The following is a 10,925-nucleotide window of genomic DNA, read 5'->3' on the forward strand; positions in this document are numbered from 1 at the left end:
ATGAAGCTTCACTGTTCCCTGGGATTGGCTTTGGGCTGATTCACCGATCCTCAAAAAAAGAAATAAGCAAAGTTCCGTCGTTAAGTCAAAAATGGGAAATTCATGGAAAGTTAGAATCACTACCGCGTAATAGTGCACCTACATTTGAGCTAGTAACTGAGGATCCCCTTCAAAAGTCCAGAGAGTTATTGAAAAGACAAGAACAACTCCTGGAGGAACAAGAACAATCCTGGAAAAGACAAGAAATTCTCCTCCAAAAGATGAATGAGCATTTGGAGAACATAGGAAAACACTCAGAACCATTAAGCAAGGAAGATGAAGACCAATTAATGGATGTGAAGGAGGAAGTGGAAGAGCAAGAAAAAGAGGCCCCTGTGTCAAGCAAAATGATAATGAAGAATGAGGAGAAGGAGACATTTGAACATGAAACTTCACTCCCAAAATACTTAATGGAAGATCAAACAGAAGAAGGGGAGGAAACCAATCAAGGGGATTCACGCTCAATTAAGGCTGGGGATTATATGGATGAAGGGCTCACTAAACCATCAATTCAAGAAGCTTTTGAAGAAGAAAACACTCCAAAAATCACACAGCAACCATGTCTTGACATCCAAGAAGTGAAGGCAACTAACAAAAGCACCAAGAAGAGGATTGTGACCAAGATACCAAGGACAACATTCAAGAGAAGGTCAACTGCAAACAATCCTTCCCCTGATCATGCAAGTAAGCTCAATCAAGCCATATACAAAAGGAGGTTTGCTGAGAGAAAACCAAGAAAAGGGATAATAGCTGAAACTTCTGCCCCTTGAGGTCATTCCTCTTAACAAATTGGAAGAAGAGGAAGAAAGTGAATAACAACATGTCAAGCTAATGACACTAAAAGAGCGCTTGTTGGGAGGCAACCCAACCTTGGGTAACATTTTACTTCTTTGTCTAATTCATTTTCTCTGTCTGTTAAGCTTAAATTCAATAAATTGGCATATGGTTACATTCTAAGTTTGGTGTTGCCATGCAACACTTGGTTTTCAATTCCTTTGGGAGGTTGCATCAATTCTATACGAAAGTGACACACTAAGATTCTAAGTTTGGTGTGCAACTTATTTCTATGCAATTTATTCAACAACACCACTTGTCTGCATAATCATAATGCCTCTGCAATTTTATCTTTTCTTTTGGTTTGAGACTTTGCTATTCTGCTCACTTTAGTTATTTCTTTGTTTTTAATGCTTTCATTTATTTGCTTCTTGATTGTTTTTATTAAATACCTCACCAAGAAATTTTTACTCATGATAGATCCTTGGCTCGGTGATTGTATTTACCATATAATAGTCCCTTGTGTTTAGTTTTAGTGCAAATAAATTGACATATGGTTGAATTCTAAGTTTGAACATGAAACTTCACTCCCAAAATACTTAATGGAAGATCAAACAGAAGAAGGGGAGGAAACCAATCAAGGGGATTCACGCTCAATTAAGGCTGGGGATTATATGGATGAAGGGCTCACTAAACCATCAATTCAAGAAGCTTTTGAAGAAGAAAACACTCCAAAAATCACACAGCAACCATGTCTTGACATCCAAGAAGTGAAGGCAACTAACAAAAGCACCAAGAAGAGGATTGTGACCAAGATACCAAGGACAACATTCAAGAGAAGGTCAACTGCAAACAATCCTTCCCCTGATCATGCAAGTAAGCTCAATCAAGCCATATACAAAAGGAGGTTTGCTGAGAGAAAACCAAGAAAAGGGATAATAGCTGAAACTTCTGCCCCTTGAGGTCATTCCTCTTAACAAATTGGAAGAAGAGGAAGAAAGTGAATAACAACATGTCAAGCTAATGACACTAAAAGAGCGCTTGTTGGGAGGCAACCCAACCTTGGGTAACATTTTACTTCTTTGTCTAATTCATTTTCTCTGTCTGTTAAGCTTAAATTCAATAAATTGGCATATGGTTACATTCTAAGTTTGGTGTTGCCATGCAACACTTGGTTTTCAATTCCTTTGGGAGGTTGCATCAATTCTATACGAAAGTGACACACTAAGATTCTAAGTTTGGTGTGCAACTTATTTCTATGCAATTTATTCAACAACACCACTTGTCTGCATAATCATAATGCCTCTGCAATTTTATCTTTTCTTTTGGTTTGAGACTTTGCTATTCTGCTCACTTTAGTTATTTCTTTGTTTTTAATGCTTTCATTTATTTGCTTCTTGATTGTTTTTGTTAAATACCTCACCAAGAAATTTTTACTCATGATAGATCCTTGGCTCGGTGATTGTATTTACCATATAATAGTCCCTTGTGTTTAGTTTTAGTGCAAATAAATTGACATATGGTTGAATTCTAAGTTTGGTGTTGCTATGCAACAAAATTTGGTTCCAATGTTTACTAGATACTTGTATCAATTCCAAGTGAAAGTATCACACTAAGTTTGGTGTGCCACTTATCTTTTATGCAATGTATCATGCACACCCTCTTATTTTTGCAACCATAATGTCTCTATTTCTCTATGCCTTCATATCTTTAATTTTGCTTGCTTAGAGCACATGTATCACTAACACTTCATTGTGTAAGACACTCATGATCTATCTTAGCCCCATAGCCACGGTTCTAATAGTTGCTTGAGGATGAGTAAGCATTCTGAGTTTGGTATGGGAAGAAGGAGAATGGGAGGAAAATGACAACATTACAGAAGATGAACTACAAGGTTGTAAAGTTCCTTTTCCTCTCATTTGTTTCTAGCACTTTAAATTGCATGATTGTCTTATTATCTTCTCTGTATGCATGTGTGTATGAATAAGCATAGTTTGATTTCTAAATGGTAACATGTTGCTGTAACATTATGACTACCAACTTGAGTTTTGTGAATTCAAAAGCAATAAAGCATCATGATCATAAACAAACAAGGAATTAAAGAAGAACTTAGCATGTGCATACAAGTATTGGAAAGCTAGTATGATTGATTATTGCTCAATTGCATTAGACTTTATTTAATTGAAGTTTTCATCTAGTACATTTTGTGAAATCTTTCAAAATCATGAAAACCTTGAAGAAGCAAATGCAAGTTAAATTAAGAAAAGCAAAAGGGAAAGAATGAGAAAGCTGAAGGCTCTGAGTACCAATGGAAATTTATTTGTTAAGTACTTGTGGTGTTTATGTATCAAGCCAAATGCTTAAAAACAAAACACTTAGAAGTCAAGGGTAGGCTCAAGTGCAAAAGCACTCCCTCAAAGCTCAAGGTTCTGAGCATCAATGATTAGAGAGTCGAGAAAAGAAATAAATGAGCTTAATGAAGTCCTCTAATTCAAATGCTTGTGGTGCTTATGTATCAAGTGGTAATACTTGAAAATAAAGCATTTGGAATCGTAGCTTTGTTATTAACTCATGGGACAAAGTACCCAAAAGGAGAAGCTAATAAGAAAATCAAAAGCTTGTTTCAAGGAAGAATTATAAGGAAAAGATTTCATAAATTGAGCTAGATAGAAGCATCAATCAATTACGTTTCTTTTGTGATTGTAGCATGCATAGAAAACTAGCCTACCATGAACATTGAGTTGCTATTCTTCTTACCTTGGATTGTCAATCTTTATTGCATGATTCTTTTCTTGCTTGGGGGCAAGCAAGGTTTAAGTTTGGTGTTGTGATGACATGTCATCATGTCATGTTTTTCTATGCTTTTTCATACAAGAAATTGATGATTTGTGCTTAAATATTGAATGCTTTTGTACTTAATTGGTATATTTCTTTGATCTTTTAATTTTATAAATCATGTAGAAAATAAGAAGAAAAAGAAGCAAAGAAGCACAAAATAAGTTAAAAAGGAGAAAAAAAGAGCTTTGGGGCACACTTTAAAGTTGGAACACACTTTGGAGCCTTAGGCCACACTTTTAAAGCGTGGCCCATGGCCAAATCAAGGAAACAAGGAGGAGTGCTGCGCTCTTGGGGAGAGCCGAGCATTATCGTGCAACAAAATTTAGCTTGGAAGCAAAAATTTTTGCTAAGATAAGTTTGGACGCTCACAGCATGACCATGCCTCCTTCAAAGGACCATAACTTGAGCTACATATGTCCGATTGATGTGCTTCTAGTTGCGTTGGAAAGCTGACATTCAGAGCTTTCCAAAAATATATGGCAATCTATATTTAGCATGAAATTATGGCACGAGTGAAAGGTATTTTTAAGAACCAAAAACAAGCAAAAATAAACCAAAGTGGCTTCACCAGGATTCGAAGAGGGAGCCTCACTCCAAAGCAAAGGAGCGCTCTCTTGGAGAGCATTATCATGCTTTACCAAGAAAAAATTGAGGAACACAGCATGGAGAAGTGCTCCCACCAAGGTTCGAACTTGGAATCACACTAAAGACAAAGGGGATGCTGCGTTTTCCCCATGAACTGAGCGCTACAATGAGTGACACGGCCAGGGAGCTTGGTGTGCAAGACTTGGCAAGGCTTGGATGCTGCGCTCTTGGTGAGAGCTGAGCATTGCCCTGGGAGCAACACCCATGGGCCAAAATTCAATTAAAATTCCCTTTGAACTCAATTCTTCACCAATTGAACCAAGGCCATCCAAGACCCATTCTTTCTCAAATCCAAAGCAAGCTAAGCCCATTATCATCACTCAAAGGCACAAGGATCAATTAGATTAGGATTTTTATTTTAAATGTAATTTGTTTTAATTTTCTTCTCACTTTTACTTTGTAAAGCCTATATAAGGCATCATTTTTATCTTTGTGAGAAGAGCTCCATTAGGGAAGGCTGGCTCTGTTAGAACATTAGGAGTAGGGTAGAATAAAGAATTCTCTTTGAAATACTTTTACTTTTTATGCAATTGTCAATTTGGTTTATGAAGTTTGAGTTTCTGAATCTTCTCTTCTGCAATTTCCTTTTGCTGCAAGTTTACAATTCAATTTACATTGAGCTTGATTTTGATCTTTGGTTCCCATTGCTTTCTGTTCTCATTGCTTCCATTTTACATTTCTTGCAATTTAACTCTTCTACAATTATTCTGCATTTTACATTTTTGTTCATGATCTGATTTACTCTTCCTGCAAGTTTAAATTTCCTGCAATTGCTCTAAGCTTTGATCTACTGCTTTCTTTACTTTCTAGCACCCAGCCCCCCTTTACATTCACTGCAATTTACATTTCTTGTCATTTAAGTTTTTGCAATTTACATTTCTTGCATTTTAAGATTTTGCTCATTTACTTTCTGCAACTTTAAATTCTTGTCAATTTACTTTCTGTTGGCTACATTTCATCCAATTCCACTTCAATGTTAGCTTGACTAAACAAATCACCCACTAAAGTTGCTTGATCCATCAATCCCTGTGGGATCGACCTCACTCTAAGTGAGTTTTACTACTTGATGCGACCCGGTGCACTTGCCAGTTAGATTTGTGTGTTTGGAATTCGTTTTTCCACAAAAACACCATCAACGCACATCTTGAAATTGTGACTCTTGGCGCTCTTGCATGGTCTCTCTGGAGGACGAGTTGTTGTAGGCGACATAAGAAAAATATTATCTCCCAATCTGTGAGAGTTAAGTTGTTGACATCATGCATATCATGAGTTTCAACTGGAATCACACTGTTCACATAAATCTTTTCTTGCGAGCTTTTCAGATTGGACTCTTCCACGCAGGTATTGATATTACTATGTAATAATTTGGTTGCAGCACAAGCATGTGGATATGAAATTCCAATCATTTGCCATTCAAGACATGTATACATTTTTTACATATTAGATTCACACACACATCAACCGCTAACCCTCTAACCATAACGTTATGATTTCTATATCGCATTACTTTAAGAAACTCACCTCTAGCTATATGCTCTATCAATATTTTATTAATCTTTGGCCCAACCTCATTCTTCCATTTAGCCATCTCTAATTTTGCGGTGTATAACATATTTGCAAGTTTGTCTATATATTCAGTTATTAAAACACAAATACTGTGAGTCCTCTCTTTTTTATCCATGAGTTAAATAATTAAGCAACATTAATAATTATTAGATCCCATTGCCGATGAGAGAATTGAGACTTTGACCATTTATTAATATCTCATTTTTTCTCTAGCCAATTTGCAAGCTCTGGTAAAAATGCATGAAATTGTTCCATAGCTTTTGTAAACTCTGTATCAAAACGAGTATAGCAAACTATATCTAGTAACTTTTTTGCATCTTCTTTCACTTCATTGTGTATTTTCTTTTGTAACTTTTTAAACTATGCATATAATTTTTTTTTTCACGTCTTGATAACAATATGTATATCTATCCTTGTCATACACTTGCTCCATAGCTGTAATAAATTAATAATTGATTGATGCCTGTTAGATACTAATATAATTGGTTTTGACCCAGGTAATTCTTTTAAATTAGATAGAAACTAAAGTCAATTCTCATTATTTTCGGAACTAACAATTGCATATGCAATAAAAAATAAGTTATTATTGTTATCACAGAAAGAGGCAGCTAGAAAAGTCCCTTTGTAGGGACAACTTAAGTGGCAATTGGCAACCATCAATGAATAATATAGGCCTTACTCTATAAAAATACCGAGTCAATTGTTTGTGGATCAGTTTCCACTAAAGAATTATATATTCAAGGAATTAGCATATATAAATTTTTAGGTACACCATTAGTTTTAATTAATATTTTTTTGCAGTCCAAACTTGGTGATATGTTAGTGAAAACACATATGATTTGAAAATGTCATTTTTTATGTCATTAGGCAACTTATCAAAAGTTAATCTTAACTTCGATAATAATAAAAGACACCAAATTAGATCCGAGAGAGTGATTACTCTCTAACACATCTTGAACTGAGTGCTTATAATTCTTGGTAAAATGTGTCACTACGGACTTTTATAATAATTTTCCCAAATACAAATGATAAATATATACATGCACGAATTAATTTTTATATTAGTTTCTTTTTAGTGATATAAGTGGAAAATAAAGTGATTAAATGCAAGCCTGTATGAATTAGCATCTCGCAAGTCATGAAAATTTGACATTACATATTGTTGGTGTTGAGATGCTCTAATAGCAACAAGGGTCCTTTGATCTGTTTTGTGCTCTGTTGCTCTTGCTACTCTGCTTCAGGTGACCAACGAGAAAGCTACACTATGACACGCGTCCTACATGCTTGCTGCGAGTAGTTGTCCCCCACTCTCAAACTTTGTATAAAACCAGCTTCATGCATTTTATTTTGAAGTGTGTATATTGTAGTGAGTTAGTGAGTTTGTGAAGCATTGTTATTGTAGTACTGAGTTAATGAGTTTGTGAGAGTGACGATTGTGAGAGTGAGAACGAAATACTAAGTTGTAAGAGTTATATATATTTTATTTGTGATAGAGTTAAAGGTGTGTAAAGTTTGAGTGCTTGAAGTCTGGTTAAAAAAATTATATCTTTTTATTTTGTCTTTAATAAAAAATTGTATAGATATAATTCTACTAAAAGAACGTATTGTTGCGCATCTAAACAATTCTTAATATGTGGTTACTATTTTAGCTCCTAATATTTATGCTAAATTCTAATTTTATTCTTAACATTTGAAATATCTTATTTTTATCTCAAACGTTTTATTTTGTCCTATTTTGCTTGTGTGGTTAATAACACTATTATGAAGCTGGCTTGGAAATTAGTCCAAGACATAGATTCTCTTTGGGTAAGAGTAATGTGCAGCAAGTATAATTGCGGTGTTAATCTTTATCCCGATTATGAAGAAATATATTTCTTGTTCAAAATGTTTACAAAGACATTTCTCAAGTGTGGCAAAAATTTAAAAGAAATCTAGTTTGGAGATTTTGGTATGGAGATACCATCAAATTTTGAAAAGACCACTGGATCCCAATTGTCTATAATTTAATGATTTTGCTTAGAGCGATATAACTAAAGACATACTTGATGAAAGAATTTGTGATTATATTGCTGAAAATGAATAGGATTTGGAGTGCATTAAGGACTGATGACTCATTTTTCACTGTCTTAAAGACCTCAGAACCAAGTTTAGAGAAGGATATAATTGTGTGACTCCCGAACTCTAATGGTTTATTATTTATCAAATCAACTTATAGTCTTTACTTAAACCCCGTAAAAAATGATAAGACCGAACTTTAAGATTTGGAGGTTTGAAATACCCCTAAAAATTTAGAGTTTTTGATAGTCGGGTACTAAGAAGGCATTGCTGACTAATGAATTTCACTTTAGAAGACATATGCTTTCGAATAATTTGTGCAATATTTATGAAGCTTCATCTGAGTCTTTACTCCATATTTTTCGTGATGGTAGAATTGCACATAGGATATAGAAGAGCATAGACGGAAGCTGAGTTTAGATAGCTTTTTCACCTTTATCCCTAGTCTCTTAGTTATTGGTGAGCTTATCTTCTTAGTCTCACATCAAAAGGTTCGATCTTGTGGCTCTTTCTTTTTTATAGCACTATGTATTAGTTTTGTGAGAATAGATTCATTTTTCAAAGATATAGAGCTCTTGATGAATGTAAGATTCATGAACTAACTCTCCATTAGCCAAAGACTACCACCTAACCTAAATTGAGTTGTTTCAAATAAGGATGGTGAATAATTTCTTAGAGAAACAGGTGTATTGGTTGTCTCAAACTCATCCATTAAACTTAATTCGGATAGTTTTGTGATGAAGGACAGAAAGACGACATGTTGAGAAATCTTTAGAGATCATGAAAGAAAATTTTTAGAAACTTATAGTACTAACTTAGGTATTTGTATTGTGACATTTGTTAAACGAGTTAATAGTCAATTTCGTCCCTGAAAGTGTCCTCGATCTCCATTTTCGTTCCGAAAGTCAAAATTAATAAAAAACATCCTTGAAAGATACCCGTGTTGATCGCGTTTGTCCTTCCATCTTCTCGGTTGATGAGATGGAAAATGGCCGCTTATGTGGCCCGTTAACTGCCAAGTTGGCCAACGTCAGGCTGTAGAATGTTGTTGCTGACAAGATAAGTTTTGTTTAAGCAATCAAATTAGTCCTTCAAGTTTATAAACCCTAATCCCAATTCGAACGATAAATACATCGAGGTGATCACTTTCGGTGGTAGTAGAGGTAAGTAGGAGGAGTAATCTCTGGCTGGCTGCGTGGATGGAGAGAGGAGATGGTGGTTGTGGTGGCGGTTTGTCACATGCATCGCACGACAGTCATGGATCCAGTGTTTCGATGCGAAGGAGGAGGGTGAATGCTCATGATGTATCATGTTTCTGTGGGCTGAAGACTATGATTAAGAAATCTGGGACAGCGGAGAATCCGAATAGATTGTTCCATGCATGTCCAAGGTACCGGGTGAGTGATGGTAAAGGAAGTTAAAGCTTTTTCATGTTCTTATATGCTGTTGGGTGTTCTCTGATTTTTTGTTTACTCCCATCTGAAATTGCAGAAGGGCAGTCACTGCAATTATTTTAAGTGGGTTGATGATGATGAATTTGAAGCAGTGGGTGTGTGTGGTACAAAAAAAGATGCAGGAGCTGATATGGAGGTTGAAGGTGAGTATGATGAATGGAGGGTGAAGGTGGCATGGAAGTTTGGCACTTTGGAAGCTGAAGTTAGAGCTTTGAAACTGCTAATGATTTTGTTGTTTGTAGTAGTTGTGATACTTTGTTGTTTCTTATGTACTTCTAAATGAACCCAGTTATCCTCTATGAACATGTAATGATGTATTGAAATGGTTGATTTGAATGGGAGTAGTTATTTGAAGTTGGAAGCAATTTTCTGTCAAATGTGGATAATTTTATAAAATTTGACAATTAATTCTGTGTTTGCATGAATTATGTTGAGGCATAAACAAAATGAAGATAGTAAGTAATCTTAATCTTAATAGTAAATTGTGATTGATGGCTAATTGTCACATTGTCTTAATAGAGAAATAGCAGAACAAAGTCATAAGGTTCTTAACTGACAAATACATTATCCATAGACTAAATTACCACACACAAAAGCAACAAATAGAATGTTGTTTCATACACAAAATGAGTCAACAACTATACATTCCTAACAAATCAAACTTTGTCATCAGTCTTCCTTGGAGCCTTGAAGCCTGGAGTAGGCACAAAGATCATGAATTTTTCTAGCCGCTTAGCAGTTCCAGAACTTGTCCCCTTAATGGTCTCAGCAGAAACAGCCGCAGATCCAGTTGCAACATGCTTAGGGGAGGACGTTAACCTTGCTTTTCTTTTGATCACTTGCAACTTAGGTGGCCTACCAATCAATTGATCCTGTATGATCCAATACCAAATGAGTTTCTGACATGATTAGGCTACATTCAAATTTTTTTAGGAGTAATAATAGATGATATTACCTTTAGGGGCTCCTGGGTTGGTGGGATGCATTCCGAGTCACTGCTGTCACTCTCTGAGTCAGCTTGAGTGGGTAATGGAAGTGAAGGCATAGGTGCCTCAGCTTCTGTACCAATATCAGTATCAGTAGGGGCAGCATTTACTTCGGGTTCAGCACCTTCTGGAGCAGGGGTAACAACTGCCAATTGTAGCTGCATCTGCTTGGCATGTTCCTCAGCATCCACAACATTTTTCTTTACGCACCCTCTTTTGTTGTGTCCAACCTCACCGTAGTACATGCACCGAATTGGGTTGTATTTTCTTCTCATTTTTGTCTTTGACCCACTCGGTTGTTTTTCTTTGTCCCTTCTTCACTTCTTTGTTGGCCTCCTAGGTTTAGGCTTCACTAGGGGTGGGACTGGTGCTGGATGTGGCGTTTTTTCCCATAGATCTTGCCCCTTAATCGGATTGACATTAAAACAATAGGTACGCTTATAGGCTTCCATCTTTAACCACTCATGGCAATATTCTTCAGGTCTCTTGTCATTCTTATCTTGTATTGTCGATATTGCATGCATACACGGCATTCCTTTCAAGCCAAACAAATTGATACAGTGAACAT

Source organism: Arachis hypogaea, chromosome 4, assembly GCF_003086295.3.
Source record: "Arachis hypogaea cultivar Tifrunner chromosome 4, arahy.Tifrunner.gnm2.J5K5, whole genome shotgun sequence".
Taxonomy (NCBI): Eukaryota; Viridiplantae; Streptophyta; class Magnoliopsida; order Fabales; family Fabaceae; genus Arachis; species Arachis hypogaea.